Below are 20,569 nucleotides of genomic sequence, written 5' to 3'. Positions count from 1 at the left end.
CAACTGAACCAGCCAGGTGCCCCCTCTATCAATGTATTTTAAGTGGAAATACAAGTTCCCACAATTTGTGGGGAAACCTCAACTTTTAAATTTCAGTTCCAAATCCAAATTTTATTTTCTCCTTATATTAATGCATAATGGAAGGATAAAGAATGCATAATTCAATCTATAAAATAGAAAGATTTGGCAATAATTGACTTTTCATTTGGTGTGGCTAATACTAATTTCAAAATGTCAAAGACCCATTCTGTTTTGATTCAATAATAGGAAAAAATCAATTATGAATAGCTATGTTTTCCAGTCTCTACACAGATCCAAGTCAGAAACATAGTAATACTTGCTTTAATTCAAAACGTTAAAAAAGCCCAGGTTTCTAATGGGCAAAGAAACAGTATTTTCAAAATGCTTATGCGAGTAGAAAAAAATGGAAATATAAATCATATTTTGATAGTTTTCTGTGTGATACTAATATTTAATATCAGGTTAAGCAAATATGACTGCTATACAAAATGTAATATTTATTTAAATAGGGAAATCAATTTGGACTTCTAACATATTTACACAAAAACTTTCCTTAAACTGTTATTTAAAATCAGAAGTGTTTTGGTATTCCATAGAAATAGTGTGCTAATGCTTTATATCAACTGAAAATACTGTCCCCAGATAATTTCATATGTGAAAATCATGACCTTCCAATATATCTTAAAGCCACAACTCCTGTTTCCTTGTGCTAGTACTTATGTAATAGACTAAAGACAATAGTCTTTTGGTCATTCTGCAGATACTGACTGAGTGCTAATTATGTGTGTCTCTTGTGATGGGTGCTGGGGATATACCACGTTTTGGAACATGCAAATGAGCAGGAGATAGCACAGCCTGGTGAGAGAGGGCTCAGAATTCTGGAGTCAAAGAGACGTGGCTTGACTTCTGACTAAGCCATGTTTTCGCTGGTGACTCTTTGTGGACACCTCTTCAACTTACTGGAGGCTCAGTTTTCTCATCTGAAAAATAGGTTGAGAGAGTTTTTCTCCCCGTTTTGTTAAAAAAAATGCTGGTAAAAAGCACTGAGCAGGGAGCTTACTATTTATTAAGAAAATTGCTTAAAATGGTTAACTATATTATTATAAGGGCCACTATGTTATTTTTACAGTCCAGAAATGGCCCATTTTTGGAAAATGGAGGCTGTTTTCCTACACCAAGGAGAATTTAAAAAGCATTATAAGCCAGAGGCTGAGTAAACCATATTTCTTAGAATAATGTGTATAAGCTTACCAAATGGAGCCAGCTGTCACAAAAACGATCCAGAGTTTGTTTTTTTTTTAATACTTAAACTTCTGATGGCCAACTGGATGCTTAATCCAGTAGCCGGACAATCTTCTCTACATTGCATTGTTTACATATTTTCCTTAGACATGGGTAGTCTTATGAAGCAAATCCTCCAGTGTGCACGCGCTCAGAGCTGCTTTCTAACTTCACTTCCGATAAATGTATTTTTTATAGACAGCTAGCTAGTGACAAAATTCTAAATGGTTTAGAAGAAAAAAAAAACAAATGGTAAATAGCACTTACTGGTTTTCTTATTAGAAAAGAAAATGCACGTTTCTTGTGAAAAACACAAAAGAAACACAAAAAGAAGAATATAAAAAAAATCCCCTCTAATCGCAATGACCAGACATAGTCTGTCTTTTCTGTGTGTGCGCATGCATGTGCGTGTAGGGCTTTGTATGTATACACATAGAGCGTTTGTTACTATACTGAAACAGAAGTCAGCAATCTCTTTCTGTGAAGGGCCAAATAGGAAATATGTTAGACCTTGGGGGCCATGTCATCTCCGTCACAACTATTCGATTCTGCCGTCAGAGACAATCTATAAATGAATGTGGCTGGATTCTGCGCCCTGTGAGCTGGATTTCTCCCCCAGCTCAGAGTTTGCTGACTCCTGTACAAGAGCCTCATGGATAGTTAGAATAGATGATTCAACATAATTATATTACAGCATCATCAATAATTATATTTTGTTATAACATTTATAAGGAAAAATTATAACTTTCAAATCCTGTAGAAGATTTTTAAATTTTATTTTAAATTTTATTTTTTTTAAGTAATCTCCTTACTGGGGGGCTGGAAGTCACGACCTGGATGTCAAGAGTCACCTGCTCCACCGATGGAGCCAGCCAGGCACCCCTTTCTATAGAAGATCTTGTAAAGGGTTGTCATGTTAGTGCATAGTTTGAGGAGTGAAATGTAAACAAACAACAAGCAAGCATTCAAGAAAAACAGTTTTCTGGACATCAATTAAAAAGGCGAGGACTCTTGATACTGCTCATAATTAAGTGTGCCCTTGTGTTGCTACCCCACTTCCCTGAATTCCTCGTGTGGTTGAGGGAGCAGCATTCCCATGGAAGGCAGGGAAATGCTGCCTATTACTCCTGGCTCTGAGAGTCTTTGTATTACATGAATAGTGTGAATCCAACTCTGCTGCAGCTGCCCCCAAGATCCAGTAGCTTTCTCAAATAATAGCATCATTTGTTACTAGATCGTTCAAATGGCGGGGGTTGGGGGGGAAGTAGTCCTTGAATTGATTGCTTTGTGTTTAATTCTGTTGACACATAGAGGCAGGGGTTATAGGTTGTGCTCTGGGGGAAGCTAACTCAGGGTCAAATATTAGCATTTCGGAGGTTTATTAGGAAGTGCTCTTGGGATCAACACCTGTGGACAGGGGTGGGACAAAAGCAGGATGGGGCAGAGGGAGAAGCTGGACTGTACTGCATTCTCACCACAGGCCTCAGTGGACCCCATTGGAAGCTCTGGAGATGGGGAGGCCCCGCAACATCATCCTGAGTTGGAAAGAGGGGGCCTGACCTTTATAAACTGGTGTTGACCCGTTATTGGCAGAGGCCGCTCCTTGAGGGGCAAGGCAGCTTCCCTTAGTGGTCTTTTCTCAAAGGGGGCAGACAACCAAGGGTTGCTTCCTATCTATACTCCCAGCAGCTAGGAGAGGAAGTCCTTCATTCCTGAAGGAGTCTATGAGTGGTACATTGGAACATCTACTATCTCATGGGCTAACTCCAGATGAGAAACTAGCCCAAGGCAATATTGTGCTCTTAGTTTGAAAAATCAATATAGTAATGTTTGGGGGGGGGTGGAATTTTAACTCTGGTTTAATTAAGCCATTTGGTTTAGTAATTTTGTTCAGTCATCCCGTGAATATCAAGACCTGCAAACTCTCTATGTGCAAGGTCCTGTCAAGTACATGTAAGTTAGATACAAAAACAAATTCAAGACATGGGTCTTGTCCTTGGGGAGCTTACAGCCTCTTTGGAGAAGGCAGAAATTTGAGATACAAGGTAAGACAGTGACAGTATTGGGGATGATATAGCAATTCTTGGTCCTAAGAACCACAACCCACGTGCACGCAAAAGCATTCCCATTGTACTTTTCTAAGCTGCTACCCTTTACAAGTTTATTAACAAATCGCATGAGTAATAATCATGGCTCAGTTTCTGCTTCAGGGAAGCCTGGAGTCATACATAGAATGGAGATGTGTGGCAAGACTTGGAGATTGGTATCACGGCCAAGATTTATTATCTCCAGTAGACACTTAGTTATCTGAAGGTCCCATGTGCCAGCGAATCCAGCTTTCAATACCATGATCTATAACCTTCACTGGGGTGTCACTTTCTTCTTCCCCCAAGGGTTGTATATATTTTACCAGCATATTATAATACATAGCAGATATTACTCAAGGGCCCCATTGAATAAGAATACTATATTAAAAACATACTTTGACTCACAAATGGAGCACAGCTTCAGCTCTTTTTCACCTGCAAGTTAAAAATGAGATCCCTGTACAATTAAAAAGCTGAAGAGGGACTTTATACTAGCACCTGGAGGGTTGTGGACCAAGTTCAAGATTATGAAAGAGTGTTTGTGGAATTTAAATGAGAGCAAAAAGGATCTCATTCAGAACAAATAAATGCCCAAATAACCACTACAGTGTGACACGTATGCAGGGTATATATGACTACCTGGGGTTTTATAGTTTTTAGGAAATACTGGACATCAAATATCATTTTCCCCGCAAAGATAATTCTGTTATCAGTGGTTTTATTTACTCATTTGTTTATTTATTCATTCTGTCATTCAATACAGGGCTGCTGTGTTGCCCATCACCGGGCAGCACCACTGATATCATTGTCTATGTGGATGCTGCCCCTGGAGCTGGGCAGTACACAGCCTGCACAACTGTATTGTGTGGCCCCAATTCAACAATATATACAGGGTGAGTATGTGCCAGGCACTGTGCTGGGCACTGAGAGCAAAGTGGTGAGCAAGGTGGATTTGGACTTGCCCTCATGGAGCCTTATTTTAGATGAAGTCAGACAAAAAGAAAGTAACCATGAACACCAAATAAATACAAATTGAGGTAAGTCCTATGGACTGTAGGAAGAGGATAGGATGTGGACCTCTAATAGGGAGACCTGGACTGGCGAGTAAGAAATCCTGAGGAAGCAACATTTCAGCTGAAGCCTGAAAGGAAAGTGTGTTTGTGGATGTGAAAACTGAGATAGGGAAGGATATTTCAGGAAGAGAGAACAATGAACAGATCAGGAAGGAGTATGAGATAGCCCATGAATTGAACCAGACCAGTGTAGATGGGGTACAGAAAGGGGACGGGGAGGAGATGTGCCTGGAGCTGCAGATTACAGAGCTTTGACGGGTTGTGTTGAGAGTTTTGATCATCAGCCTAAGAAATATTGGAAGACAGGTGTTTTGTGCAGAAGAGTGACCTTCAACAAGATCATGCTTCCTTATTATAGAGAAGACATTTGACACAGACAAGAATGCATATGGTTGATAATATGGGGGCTGTTCCAGAAACACAAGTGAGAGATGATGGTGGCTTGTCCCGGGTAATGCCAAAGAAGATGAGAAGAAGTCGACGGATCAAAGAGATTTTCAAATGAAGTGTCTTCACCTAATCTAATTCTGCTTTTGCTAGTCGGTACCACTGAAGTATTTTGACTTCCGAGTACTCACTCTCACATAACGTTAGATATCAACTCTTGTGAGTGACTCTGTGAGAGGCAAAATTATTTGATGTTAACATCAAAGACCATTGCAATCAAGTGTTGGGTTTGCCGATTAATATGCCATGTAGCCAATAAAATAGTCATTCCCCTTTTATTTACCAGAAGCCTATCCAACAGCCTAAAATTTAATCCCTTCTGTAAAATGTAGTACCGACTCATTTGGGATTGCAGTGAAAATTCAGAGAGACAATCCATAACTAAAGCATTTAGCACAATGCTTGCCATGCCGTAATTATTGTTAGCTACTCTTTACTACTGCGACTAGTCATACATGTGTTAGAGGTTTAAGGGAAGAATTAATCACATCTTTTTTCCTCTAAATTGAGAACCAAAATTTGAGAAAGTAGGTACAGGAGTCAAGCCAAGAGAGATGAAAATACTTGTTTTATTACTGATATGGCTAATTTCAAGAAAATGGATTGGCTTTTCCATCCATCTCTGCCGAATCTAGCAACTGGTACAGCTCACCCAAAGAAACCTGCACATCGAAATTGCTTGTTTGCCTCCATCAGAGACAGAGAGGGTATGAGCAAAGCCTGGACCCTGTCCCTGTCCCAGGTATGCTTCCATCATGGCAGAACAAAGCAGAACACTCTCACTTCTTAGGTGAGTCACAGAGCAGAGGAGTTGAGAGCACAGATCTTGGAGTTAGATGTGTGAGTGAACCTGGCTGTGCCATTCATTAGCCAAGCAGCAAACCCCATCTCTCAATGTTCCTGTGACAGTCTCCTCATCTTTAAGAAGGGGACTGTAATAGTAGCACCTCCCAGGACTGTCACGAGGATTGAACAGATGAAAAGGTTGCTGTCTGGCACAGAGAAACTCCAGTAATAGATGTTTGCCATTATCAGTATCTAAAAAAAGAATACAGAATACAGAAAGCCTGGCACCCTCATGTTTCTCCAGTTGCTCCTACCAAAGAGGTTACTCTTCTTCCCAAGGAGAAGAGCAAATGAAGAGTAAATACTTCTGAAAGAGAAGTGGTCCCATGCATGTTCTTTCTCCATGCTGAACACTAAGCAGAAGGATGTAAGGTTTACCTCCCCTATATTCTATCACTTGACATGGTGAGGTTTGAATCTATCCCATCCCTGTAGGTCCCTGTGGCCACCTGGAGAGAAGAGCTTTGTCAGATTCATCATATATCCTTCCCGTAACATAGGGCAATGCACTGTGCTTTGCATCCAGTCAGCACTCAATCAATGCATGATGGGTTTGAACACAAGCATCTTTCTCTGAGAGATTTTGTTTCTGATATGCTAAACTGTGAAGGGCTAAGCCTGGTGGCAAAATACAGACCCTGAACAGGAAGTGTGAGTTTCCACTTGTTTGCTCGCTTTCTTCAAAACAATCCAGGCTTCTGGATCCTGACTTTCAGGACCACCCTGAAACTGCAGGATATCTGACAGGGATGAATTTTTTTTTTTTTTTTTGCACAGGGCAAACACTTTTTACATTTACCCTCCTCATGTCTGCTTCTCTTCTAATCTAGAATTACTGGACTTATATGTCCAAGGCAGAAACAAAGAATTAGAAAAAAATTATTGTAAGATGAACACCTTGATTTATTTGCTCCCTTCATTTGGAAATTAGGTTTAGCTAAATATACACATAGAGGAAAGATTAAATAAAATATGTGATAGCAACTAGGCAATATATTGTGAGGCCAGTAAATATGAAGATTGTGTAGCTATGTAGAAAACACAAAATAATATTCAGTAAAGTAGAGTACCAAACTGAACGTATACTATGATTCTAATATAACACATTTCCTTCATTGTTCTTGTTACTCTCTGAAATTTTTTGTTCGCTGTTTATTCTTTGCCTCCTTCAACTGCCATGTATGTTCAATGGGATTTTGTCTATTCTGTTTGTCTCAATAATTCCATGGCCTTGTGGCCAGCTGGCCAAATCTGACACACTGCCTGTTTTGTAAATAAAGTTTTATTGGAACACCACCAAACATGTTTCCATATTGTCTGTGGCTGTCTTTGCCCTGCGATGGCTTACCTGAGCAGTTGGAACTGAGCCTAGGCGGCCCCAAAAATCTAAATCTTCTACTATGTGGCCCATCATGGAAAATGTTTGCTGATCTCTGGCCTAAACCACTGACTGACACATCTTGGTGCTTAATAAAACTTATCAGAATGAATGAGTAAATAAAGGAATACGTGTAAATAAAGAGTGGAAGAAAATGCAGATAATGAAAACCATGTATGAGAGGGATAAAACTATGCTTGAAATTTTTTTCTTTTGAAATCCTGTACTGTTAAACAATGGCATTCTTTAAAACAAAAGGAGGAGCAAATTTTTAAATGCAATACTACGATCTTTGTAGATCATTGGAGAATATAGTTTTGAGGTCTGTGGTTCATGAATTGCTGCAACTCTAGATTATTGAGCTATTCACTCATGTTTTCATTCTTAGTTTAAAAGCAAAGCGCCCTCATTACTAATTATCCTTCTAATTGTGAGTTAACAGTGGGGGAAGCCAGTCCGTGGGGATTACTCGAGAGGCTACACCACAGCAGACTCTGTGGGTTGTTCAAACATGAATGGAACAGACCCAACTTGTGTAGTAATGTAAATAATATTTACCAAACTGGTCATTTATCAGAATTAAATTGATCCAAGGCCCCATGAGGCTTGGTTATCTCAGTCTGTATTCCAGACATAGCATTTACCTGATAACTCACAGAGCCCCCAGGCCAGCTCCATCCTCTTTAGCTGGGTTCTTCTTATACTGGCCTTCAAAAAGAGTCTTCTTTGTTTAAAACTCCATCTGTTAACCAAGAAAAGAGTGATAAGCATATACATTTTTAAAAGATCAAGAGAAGAAAATAGGAGAGGGGACATTTTGTTTGTTCCACACAAGGACGAAAATTGGTCTCGCTCACTGACTCCATCCATCTCCATGCTCCTGTGAATCTGGTTGGCACTTTTATAACTATTTGCTCATTTGCTTAACACTCCTTCAGGGGCCTTTCCAACTAGTAGCACAAGCCAAAAGAGGAAAAGCAATCTATTCACCAAAAGGATGCATTTTTAAAGGACATTTTGCATACTCCATTTCACAAAGAAACAATGGTAGTCAGAGCTCTGGGACATTAATTTTTCATAGGCAAAATATTCATCTTTAATGCACATGGCCATAGGTTCAAAAAGTAATGTTATGCTTGTGTATGTTGGCTGGAATAATGCTATTCAAGACTTCCTCCTAGTTCCCTGTTGCACAGGAGTTTTACCCCACTGTGTTCAGTGTTTTCCTTTGCATTTCAGAGCCCTGGAATCAAATGTAATTGAAATTGCATGCTGGATTTTGGTAGAGGCATGTGTTTGTGTGAATTTACATGCATCTACATCCCTAATTAACAGTAGTGGCATTTTCTCTGAAGTAACTCAACAACAAGGTGCATATTATTTGACCCTTTTTTGCAAAAAGTCAGTACAAGATCACAATGCCCCAGCAAGAACCTCAGCTACCTGAGTGACCTCATTAAATATGGCCACCCCATTCTTCCTTGACCTCCCATTTATAATTAATCATTAAAATGGCTAGATTAAGCAGAATCCAATTATGATGAAGGCACAACTTGCCTCTTTGGGAGAGAGAATTGAAATGCCTCTTAAGCTGGGGGAGATCCAGCTCTTGGTAAAGGTTCACTTCAGAATTGACCTTTATTGAGTGGAAAGGGGAAATGTCTTCATGCGAACAGAAAAGACAGCAGCCCCAGTAAAATAGCACCAATGTACTCAGACACACAGAGGTTGAAGACACCAAGGGAGACAATGGGAAGGAGACGCAGAAAGTCACACCAACAGAAATGGAGCAGGGATGCTATTTGTGAATCTGCTTTATAAAATACATATTTACTTAGGCCACTAACATATCCTTCTACACAATTTCAAATGTAGGATATCCCACAAGCCTCTCTTTGCTCTCTATCTAAAGCTACAGGAAGTTCAGCAGCCGTGTACTCTGCTTTTATTAGGTTGAGTATATCCAGATGATTTTAATAAAGTTTTAAAAGGACATTAGTTTCCTGCTCTTTCAATGAAAACCACTTGCAAGATGAATTTAAAGCAATAGATCTATTTCTTGTCAACACATGCCCCTTTTATGCAAATATGTCACTCTTTTATAATAGCCAACAAAACAACACACACACACACACACATAATCATCAACTGCATGCAACATGGAAGAGAAATGTCACTGTTGTAAATGTTTAAAGATGAAGAAATGGAGAGTGTGTTGGGTGCCATGGTATGCCGTCCAGATTCCCCATCCAGGAATGAGGTTCTTGTTACCTCAATTGCTGTAAGCTCAGAGTCTTGACACTGGAGTCCCTGTCTGGGAAACGTTAGCCAAATAGTGTCCTGCCCTAAGTCATGCCCATTCTCTAGGGATGGCTCGCAATCCAATAACTGGTCAATATGTGTATGTGAATGGGAGAGCAGGGAGAGGTGCATGAAGGGCTGGCTCCTTGACATCAGGTGACCTGAGGGCCATTCCAGTGGGGAGCGACTGAGGCCTTGCTGTGATTACATCACACTTCAACATCTCCTTGGGCCCAGTTCTGCTTCTACAATCTCCCATAGGGTTTCACCTTGAGAGCATTGCATGCAAATCTCCACCTCAGAGCCAATTTCCTAGGCAACCCAACCTAAAATAGTGAAGAATATTCCTTCCCAATCTCTCTTTGATTTTATTTTTAACTTGTTATCATGGAAATATGCAAACATACACAAAAGTCAAGAAAATAATCTAACTCATCAGCCTTATCAACATCTTGCCATTCCTGCTTCACCTACTCCTTTTTTAAAAACTGCATTCTTTTAAAGTAAATCATTTTACCTATAAATATTTCAGTATGTATCTAATAGATGAAGATTTTTCTAAAAGCAAAAACCACAATGCTATTATAACATATAAAATTAACATATAAAAATAATTCCTCAAAACCATCTAAAACCCAGTCTGTGTCCAGTATTTCTCAATTGCTTCCTTTTTTTTTTTTTTTTTTACAGGGCACAGTGATTTGTGAATTTTTATTCCCACTTCCCACTTCCAGAACTCATCTTTAGGTCATCATGACTCCTCGCCAACATGCCTACCCTGACCTTCTATCTGGTCTTGTCTGTCCCTCACCTCCCTCTAAGGAATCCTTTCCCACTGTTATCAAGTCAATTTTGCTAAGGTTCAGCTCTGTTAATATTTCCCACTGCAAACAGTGCTATTTCTCTTAAGTATGGCCTATGGAACATTAGTCTGTCAAGTGCTTTTTAAGAAAGAAAAAAAATAAATAGATATTCTTTGATCAAATAAATCTGAGAAATGCTATGAGTTTTATTCCCTTATAAAGCACATCAGCCTATTCAAGGCTCCGGGCAGTCCTATAGTAAACGACCTGTCAAACCTTTTAATCCAGTATTTTCCAAACCTATTTGGCCATAGAACACTGTTGAACCCTGGTTGACATCCAACAGAAACTGTGCTCTGTGGAAGACCCCTTGGGAACTGTTGGCTTCCTGGAATGGCATTCGAGATCCTCTTAGCCTGACACAGCCACATCCTCCAAGTACTAGGTCTTTCTACTTTTCTTCTTTTGTCCTTTGGTTTCCTCCACCATAGACAGTCTTTTTGTTGAAACCTATCACATGCTTGAAATCCCAGATTCTCCAAGAAGCCTTACACAAACTTCCCAGCCAGAGTCAATCTTCCTTTGTCTGAGTTCTCAAACTACCTGTGTAATACATGGCAGCCGTAGAGGCCTCAGGCTCTGAATCACTGTTTTGTAGGTTACCAGCAACAGGAATTTCTCATTTTAAAATGGGAATAATGTGGCATTTGCCCCAATAGAATTATGTTGTGGGTTAAACAAGAGGATGAATGTGGGTGCGATTAAATCTAAGATATTAAAGGCAAGGACTGTATAGAATTCATCTTTGTAGTTTCTGATGAGTCTTACACAGTTTGGAATACAAAAGATCTTTATTTATGTTTGCAGAATTGTTACACTCGACTGTTTAATAGAGATTCTGGGTCATGCATTACCTTCATAACATATTGATGAGATAAACTATTTGTGCTTTTGGAGGGGAATTCTGTGTTTTAGGGTATGATCATTCATCCTAGTTGTACCCTTATAAACCGGATGGGCTTTGGAAGGTTACTTATCCTCTCTGGAGCTCAGTACCCAGATGTGTAATATTTAAGGGATTGAGCTAAGTCAATAAGACTCAAAAAAATTATAAACATGGGGTGCCTGGGTGGCTTAGTAGGTTAAGAGTCCAACTCTTGAAATAAGTCAAAAAGAGAAAGACATGTATCATATGATCTCACTGATATGAGGAATTCTTAATCGCAGGAAACAAACTGAGTGTTGTTGGAGTGGGGGGTGGGGTGGGAGGGATGGGGTGACTGGGTGATAGACACTGGGGAGGGTATGTGCTCTGGTAAGCGCTGTGAATTGTGCAAGACTGTTGAATCTCAGATCTGTACCTCTGAAACAAATAATGCAATATATGTTAAAAAAAAAAAAAAAGAAGAAGAAGAAGGTAGCGGGAGGGGAAGAATGAAGCGGGGGAAATCAGAGGGGTAGACGAACCATGAGAGACGATGGACTCTGAAAAACAAACTGAGGGTTCTAGAGGGGGTGGGGGTGGGAGGATGGGTTAGCCTGGTGGTGGGTATTGAGGAGGGCACATTCTGCATGGAGAACTGGGTGTTGTGCACAAACAATGAATCATGGAACACTTCATCTAAAACTAATGATGTAATGTATGGGGATTAACATAAGAATAAAAAAAAAAGGGAAAAAAAAAAAAAAAAGAACCTTACGGGCGCCTGGGTGGCTCAGTTGGTTAAGCGACTGCCTTCGGCTCAGGTCATGATCCTGGAGTCCCGGGATCGAGTCCCGCATCGGGCTCCCTGCTCGGCAGGGAGTCTGCTTCTCCCTCTGACCCTCCTCCCTCTCATGCTCTCTGTCTCTCATTCTCTCTCTCACAAATAAATAAAATCTTAAAAAAAAAAAAAAAAAAAAAAAAGAGTCCAACTCTTGGTTTTGGCTAAGGTCATGACCTCAGGGTCATTAGTTGGAGCCCCACGTGGGAGTCTGCTGAGTATTCTTTCTCTCTCCCTCTGCCCCTCTCCTGCTCACGCATGCTCTCTCTCTCTTTCTTAAGTAAATAAACAAATCTTTTAAAAAAAATTCTAAACCACCAAGAAACTTTAAAAATTAATTCTCCCACGATTCGAGATACTTAAAAAAAAAACACAGCACTAATAATCAATGGTGTTCCTATTTTTTCCAATCAAAATGATATTAAAAAAACCTGATGATTTTGCTTGCTTGTTCAGTCTTACCACAATGAGTGGACAGTCTTCCCCTGGGATTTCTCTAATATTGAACCATAGCACTTGGAGACAGATTGTGGCCTTCATTGATATGGCAGGAACATATGTGATGAGTAAACATCATCTAGACAGATAAGGCAATGAGAGAATGGAGTCAGAACAGTGATCTGGGCAGAAGGAACTGGTATATAGGCCCAAACACAAGAAAGATCTGAGGAAATGTGGTCCTTTGGGGAACTCTGTGTGTGTGTGTGTGTGTGTGTGCACATGTGTGAATGCAGCAGGCACTCACACCACATAACAGTATAACATTTATTTCTAACTATGTGTTGAGGTCAAAAAAGTTTGCTCGACATGACTCCAGACTTCAGGAAGCTTTCTTATAAAGGCCTGCTCTGAGTCACCATAGGAACCAGGTGGTAGACATTCACAGAGCAGCACAAATCCATCTCTCCCACTAAAACTCGGGGTTCAAGGCAGCATGTTCTGTTGCTGTTATGTAAGACTCTACTGACAAGTTCAAGTTGAAAGAAGGACTTCCCTCAGAAGATCAGCAACAGACTGCTTCAGAAAGATGTATAGACTTAATGCATCTCCTGTTGGACAGGGGCAGTTCTGGGCCGTGTCTGTGGTGTGAGATATTTGTGGTCTCCTCAACTTCCTGTGGCTCAGTTGCTTTTTTTGCTCAGCATCTACCATGGGAGAGCCGGACCCACCATCTGTGCTGGGAACTTCAAAGATGTGTTTTGGTTTACATTCTGTTACAATGAACTCAATGCAAATTGTTTTTATGTTGTTTTTAAAATTTGTTATTTTACTTGTTTTTGGAAGGGAGAGAATAAGGGGAGTGAACTAGTACTGTGTTAGCCTGACTGGGAAAAAAGAAGAAGAAGATCAACAGATGTTAGTTTTGATTCATTGTTGTCTTCTGTGGGAATGTAGTTTTTACTATTTTTCACATTCTATTTGGATCCAGATTTTTCTTGGTAGGGAAAATGCTAAATTTCCACTTAGATAAATTCACTTTAACAGTGGCAACTTGCCATAGACTCCTCCTTTCTTTCCTTATTTATTTCGAAATAGCAGACACTTCCTTGAGCTTCAGGCTGAGCTGAACTTTGTTGAATGGTCTTTCAAAGGTCAACTGAAAGGCATTATTTCTCATGGAGGAGAAGGCTCTCAGTCAGAGTTTAGAGTGAACCAGAAGAGACCTTACCATGAATTTAATCCCATTCCTACTGATTTTGCTGGTAAGGCAGTCAAGCTTAAGAGAAGTGATGTGAATTGCCCGTGCACACTGGTGACAGAGCTAGACCTAGGACCAAGCGCAGGAAAACCACACAAGGCTCTTCCCATTTGGCCTCACTGCCTCTTCAAATGCTTGGCAATAGCTTCTCTAAGATGCAAGTTTCATGGAAAACACTAGCCATGCTAATGACATAAAACTCAACATACACTGTGTTATTGGCAAGCAAATTTCAAAAGTAATTATGTTGTGAAATTGGATGTTTTATTTATTGGTTAATTAAATTTATTATTACAGTAGGAGTCTTCAGAGAAAATTGCTAGTTTATTAAGGGTTTTTACTGTGATAGGTAATAAGGTAGAAGGAGGGTCCCTAAAAATAATCAAGGTTTCTGATACTTAGAATTTTTTTCCGTTAGAATTATAATTATTGGAAGTATGTAAATTATAATCAGAGGAATGATCCAAATCACTGGCTGGAGTTTGAACTGAGGAAGGAAAATTTCTAATAATTTAGACCAGAGTTTCTTACCATCAGCCCTATTAACAGTTTGGACCAGACAATTCCTTGTTATGGGGGGGCTAACCTATGATTGTACGATGTTTAGCAGCATTCCTGGCCCCTGCCCCATAGATGCAAGTAACATACCCTCAGTTGTCATAACCGAAATTGTCTCCAGACAAATGTCCCCTGGGGGGGGGGGTTAAGCTACCCCCATTTGAGAATCACTAATTTAGACAAGAATGGATGTTTAAAATTAAAGACCTTGTTCATTTTGTAAAAGAGAGAGGCAAAGAGAGAGGGTAGGAGAGAGGGGTATTATTCTTTCTGATTATAAATGTAATAAATACTTATACTTATAGAACATTGAAGCATATGTTATTTAAATAATACCGGATTACCTCAAGGTCAATCTCTGCATATTGTCACAATCAAGAATGTCACAAGCCTGAGGGGCACCTGGGTGGTGCAGTTGGTTAAGCGTCTGCCTTCAGCTCAGGTCATGATCCCAGGGTCCTGGGATCGAGCCCCATCAGGCTCCTTCCTCAGCTGGGAGCCTGCTACTCCCTCTCTCTTTGCCTCTACCCCCCAGCTTGTGCACGCACTCTCTCTCTCTTGCTCTTTCTCTCTCTCAGATAAATAAATTAAAACTTAAAAAAAGGAAGAAAGAATGTCACAAGTCTGATATCCCAAAATCAATGTAGCTTGTCACCAAAGTTTCCCTAATGGAGGGACAGCAAATCCAGGTCCTGGCTGCGACTCCCTGAAATCTCTCTTCGAATACATATTAGTTCCTCTCATCAGAGCAAATGTTCTTTCACAATCTCTCCTCTTCTCCCTCAAACTCAACCTCAAACTCCAGCTCTCGCTGGCTTTCCCATCTCTTCTTGCTGCCCCTCCTTCAGGATCCACTGACTCAGTCCTTCCACGTGTGGTTCTCTGCCTTCCTGGTCTAGATCCACATAACCTCTTACCATGTGGCTGACTTACCTACCGCCTAGATCCGCACGACAAGAGGCCCGGGGTCCAGGCAAACGCTGACTCTTCCTTGGAATGTTCTGAGCTGAGGGAAGCCTTTAAACCTTTATACAGACTGTTTTTTTGTTTTGTTTTGTTTTTGACTGTTTTTATCCCAATCATACTAGAGAGAAGAAAATAAGCAGCAATTCCACTACTCAGAAACAAATCTGGTGGATGTCTAGGCAGGTGGGGCTGACGGAGAGCCTCAAGAGGAAAGTATATAGTTTGCATTCTCCAGTCATGGAGAGAGAATAAAATGACTTGACCTTTACTTCCACATCCTTTTCCCCACTGAATTATGAGGCTGACTGCAGGATGTTTCAATTTTCTATGGGCCCATCATCATCCTTGTTGCCATTCTCCTCATCATTTATTACGTACTTCCTACGTGCCACAGTGTAAACATTTGGAAGAATGTAATACTTAACTTTCATTACAACTATTAACATGGGTACTATTAATATTTCCAATTGACCAGAGAAGAAAATGAATCTCACAGTGGTCACAGAAGCTCTCCAGGACGACATAGCTATAAACTTTTGACTTGTAAGTGCAAGAAAAATTCCCATGCTCAAGAATCTCTTGCTTCACTTCGTCCTTTGCCATGTGTCTGTCTTTGAACCCACTCTGTGATAGGCAGCCAAGTGAGGAGCATCCTGTCGCCGTTTCCACCTGTCTTCCAACAAAGGTCTGTGGACGACAGCTAGAGGAGGGCTGGTCAGGTAGGGCAGTAAGAAACACTTTGCCCAGGATTTCTATTGTGAAAACATATCCAAATAGTCTTCCCCCTGCATGGTAGCCATGCCTGCTCTAACTTTGTTTGGAAGTATCTTGTGATGTTGCTACTCAAAATAGACTCCCCAGGCCTATGGCCTCAACAGCACCTGGAAACTGGTAAGAAATGTAGCCTCCTGGGCCACACTCCAGATCTACTGAAGAGTATCCCAGGTGGTTTGAATACAGTGCCCTCAGGATGTCGGAAGGCGGTCCCAGTACAAAATTCCCATGGTCCAGTGGTCCTCAAACTTGTGCATATATCAAGTTCACTTGGAGGGCTTGAGGAAATACAAATTGCTGAGCTTCCCCTTTGCCCTAGGGTTTTGGGTTTGGTAGGTATGGGGTGGGGCCCAAGAATTTGGATTTCTGGTAAGTTTGTAAGTGGGCTGGGGGACCACACTTGGTGAACCATTGTTACAGCCAGATACACTGAGAAGCTGCTAAAAGTTAAACCAAATTAAACAATTGGTTTTCTAACAGGTCTCAGAGCTGTTAATGTGCTAATACTCGGTTTCCCAAACTCTTGGTCCATTTAAACCATTTTGGAGGGGAGGGGGGACAAAACATCACTATAGATGAGTGTTGCACAAAACGAACTTTGGGAACCACTGCTCTGCAAACAATAAAGTCTAGCAATTCTGACCCAAAAAAAAAGAAAAGAAAAATAGCTGAATGTAGTAAAATAACCGCTTCAGTCAAGTGAAGGGTAGCCTTGGTTTTGGTAGTGTCAGCACAGCCGTTGTGTCTGTAGCCAATGAGAAGCACATTTCTCCAAGGGATTTATACAGATTGAAAATAAATGATAAATTATTGAGATTCACATAACATAGACCAGGAATTAAAAAGAGACCAAAAAAAAAAAAATTCAATGACATTTGAATTGCTTCTTCATCCCCCCTATTGAAATACAAGCCAAGAATAAAACATTGATTAAATAGAGAGCATTGACATTTTACTCCTGTGGTGCTGGATACCAGCCTAGACAAAGAGCCGGTTAAACTCGAAAGACAAAGAGCCCTTTTGTGAGGCAGTAAGTTCATCTGGGAGAAATATTAAGTGAACTCTCAAAGGAGAGCGTTCTCCAACATCTTTACCTACAACACTCATTGAGAGGCAATAGGTAAAATCACATTCAGAATAGATGGGGGAAGGAGGCTGAAGGAATTTATTAAAGGATGGAATTGGAAGATACATAAAACACAGCTCTTGCCTTCAGGGATGGAAATATGTATTAGAAAATGAAAACCAAAATGAACATTAATAAGGTATGAGCAAGAAGATCCATTCTTCTGAGTAAAAAAAACACATAAAATGTCAATTGTGTCATATTGTCTACGGGTAGGAGATACAGCAGTGGACAAAATAGACATTTTCTCTCAAAGATCATACACTGTGATGAGGAGTACAGGTTAAAAATAATAAACAATAAATCAAATAAGAGTCTTGTTTGAAGATAAACAAGGAGAGGAAACAGAAAATAAGAGGGATTGAGTTGGGTAGATTTGCTTTTGAAAGTGTGCTCAGGGAAAGCTTTTCTGATGATTTGTTTTGGGCTAAGAAAAAAAGAGAATAGAAGAAATGACCCACATAAATGTTTGGGTAAGGAGCATTCTAGAAATCCAGAACACAGTATGAAAAGGACAATGATCAGGAAAGAAACAGGTGTTTATGGAACTGAAAGGAGGTGACATTAAATGAACTTGCTTTGCACAAGTGACCGTGCCGGTCACCTGAGAGTCTGCATATGTGTCAGGTTGGAAGGGCGGGTGTGATGGTGTTCAAGATCAATTAGACCTTGGTCTCCTGATTTTGACCATTTCATTTCCTGTGACTCATTCACTCATACCACTTGGTTTCTGCCATGTTAATACAGAACAAATAAAATCATGTGATTGTGTCCAGTTCTACCTGGAGAGTCACGTGTAGTATTAGTAACTGTTATTCTTGCTAAAGGATTCTTTTATATCCCCAGCCTATGTTTAAGAGTTATTCCTTAACATGAGTACTAAGTTCAAGTTTGGGCAAACAACTGCATCACTTTAAAGTTGCTCCACAACTTCAAATCCTTAAGGAAGCTTACATCTCTTTAAAGTAGGGCTACCATGAGAAGTGAAATATTAGGGAATACTCCATCGGTGATGGCCCAAGTTCATTCTCCCTATTACATATTATTGTAAAAGACTTTCCAATGAATAGAGGTATTAGGTAGATCTTAAATATAAAGAAATGATTGGTTGCCGTATTCAGTAAGTTACAGATAAAGATCTCTTAACCCAAGACTTACAAAGATGAGCATGAAAAGGATACAAATATATCTGGAAATGATTTTGTTGGAAGAACATTTTAGAAAGTGAATATGCAGGAGATTATTTTTGTGTTACTTAACATAAAAGCACTCAGAAAAATCCCAAAAGGTTGGAATTAATTATCAAATTGTTTTACTCAAGTATCATAGAGTATTCATTCTGGAAAAACAAAGAGGGCTGGCAAGTGAATTCAACGAAAGCAACACAGCTCAGATTTGCAAAAAGAAAGCATTGATCTTCCCTCCCATGATTTTCAGTACTGTGAACCTGAGCATTTGCCTGCTAAATTCACATCCTTGAAATAGAAACTCTCCCACTGTCATAGTGGAACATAGGCCATGGGATTGCTTCATCATTGGAAGCCTCAGATATTGTTTGCTCTGTGCTTTTAAAGTGGCGTCAAGTTATTCGAGGCTGGCTGAAGTGATTTGAAGAAGAGGCAGAAGTCTGCTTTTCCTTTCCTTTCTGTAAGATGGCAAGATTGTGTAATCATACCCCAGCTGAATCTGGCTTGTGTTGTTAGAGGAATTATCTCCTCATTAAAAACAAATCTTAATAGGCCTAATTTGAAGGCTGCTTTTGTCTGTAACTTGATCAAGAGCCACGCTAAAACAGAGAGTAAAAAGAAAGTCAGAAACATTAAACAGTGCAGATTACAGTCACATTAGAGTGCTTTTGATATGCAAATGAGGCACACAAGGCAAAAAATAGAAATGGGCTTGTTTCTATTTCATTTCTTGATACTCTCCTTAGGCATCCAGGAAAACCCAAGTCTTTAAGAAATGACTTGGTTTGAGAGACATGTAATTGTTATTTTCAGGGTCTAATGTCCTCAGGTGCAAAATGGGAATACTAATGTCTATAATTATGATAGGGTGGTTATAAGGATTAAATGAATTAATACATGTGAAGCATTTAGAACAGTGTCTGGGTTTCTAATCCATCCAGCACATAGTTACTAATAGCCCTTACTATAAGGTTTAGCTATTTTTATTGGTAGTGGTATTATTATTATTATTATTAGCATTTTTTTTTCCTATTCTATATGAACTGGAATACCAATCATAGAATCAGGGAATTCTGGAACTGAAAAAAACTTGAGGGTGGTGTTTCCAGGACTGTATTCCATGAATACCCACTGTTACCTAACAGGTTTTCTCTGATTGGTGACCTTTGGGAAATTCTAGGTTAAATAAAATCAAGACCATTTCTGTGATCTCAGATCCTCTGATTGAGCCCCCAGTCAGGCTCTGCACTCAGCAGGGAGTCTGCTTCTCCCCTGCCCCTCCCCCTGCTCATGCATAAGCACTCTCTCTCTCAATCTCTCTCAAATAAATAAAATCTTAAAAAAAAAAATCAAGACCATTTCACTACAGAGGCTTCAGACCCTTTCAGATGCTGGCAATGTGAATCTCAAAGAGCATGATGTTCTAGTCAGCCTTGCCTAAATGTATTTGACCTCAAACCCATTTCTCACAGAATGTTTTGTAACCCCATGAGAAACATTTTCTTAAAGAAAATTATGGATGACAATTCAATGATGCCCACAGGAAAAATGACTTCTCCTAAGCCCTCAGCTAGTTAAGGGCAGAGTCTGGGCTTAAGTCTGGGTCTCCTGGACTAATGCCAATTATTGGTAAAGAGTATTTTAAAAGATCCCATATAGGGAAGGGAGATCTGATGACCAGACTTCTCTTTAAGAGTTTGTCAGTGGAAGCTCCTCTATAATGCTTTTCTGTAAGCAACGCCAGGAAGCTCTCTATACTTTTGAACCAGCCCTCAAACAAATCATCTTCCCCTTTATATCAGATGGCCAAGAGAAAGGACTGTTAACCATTACTGGCATGGTAGGAGATTCTGGCCTAGGCTTGGGGTCTTTGGGTTCTACTGTAGGAATTTCTCACATAGGAAACCTCCTTAGGGCCCCCAGACCAATGCTACTCAGTCAAGCCAGGAGTGCTATAGTGGGCCCTGGATCAGGCTTGTCATGGAGCTTCCTCAAACCAGTCCACAATGAGGTAAGTATAGACATTGTGAGTCAGCATTTGGAAACTTTTATAATAATTTGCAGAGGAATTTTGTGTCTATGCACATGTTAATATAAGTAGCAATTTTTAAAACAGGGCTTGTATTTGTATACCTTTTTAATATTTCATTTCTCTAGTAATATATTTTTATTGCATTTTATAAAAGCATCAGTCCAGGACAGATTAAATATTTTAAAAAAATAAAACTTGTCCTTTACCTTAGATAGTTCGAGAGACTG

At 39.9% G+C, this 20,569-nt stretch overlaps 1 long non-coding RNA gene across 1 annotated transcript in view; it reads right to left on the bottom strand.

The window, feature by feature from the left end:
• The window catches only part of LOC135364716 (uncharacterized), a 179,677-nt gene that overhangs the window by 148,680 nt on the left and 10,428 nt on the right, over window positions 1-20,569 (bottom strand). Inside the window, exon 2 of the long non-coding RNA XR_010412289.1 lies at window positions 7,778-7,875. This is a non-coding gene — a long non-coding RNA (uncharacterized LOC135364716). The remainder of the gene's footprint in view (window positions 1-7,777; window positions 7,876-20,569) is intronic.

The sequence above is a fragment of the Mirounga angustirostris genome, unplaced genomic scaffold (genome assembly GCF_029215605.1).
Source record: "Mirounga angustirostris isolate CCGP_5_RB_7025 unplaced genomic scaffold, mMirAng1.0.hap1 SCAF_1, whole genome shotgun sequence".
Taxonomy (NCBI): Eukaryota; Metazoa; Chordata; class Mammalia; order Carnivora; family Phocidae; genus Mirounga; species Mirounga angustirostris.
The sequence above is the reverse complement of the archived record's forward strand: the minus strand, read 5'-3'. Positions and strand labels throughout refer to the sequence as shown.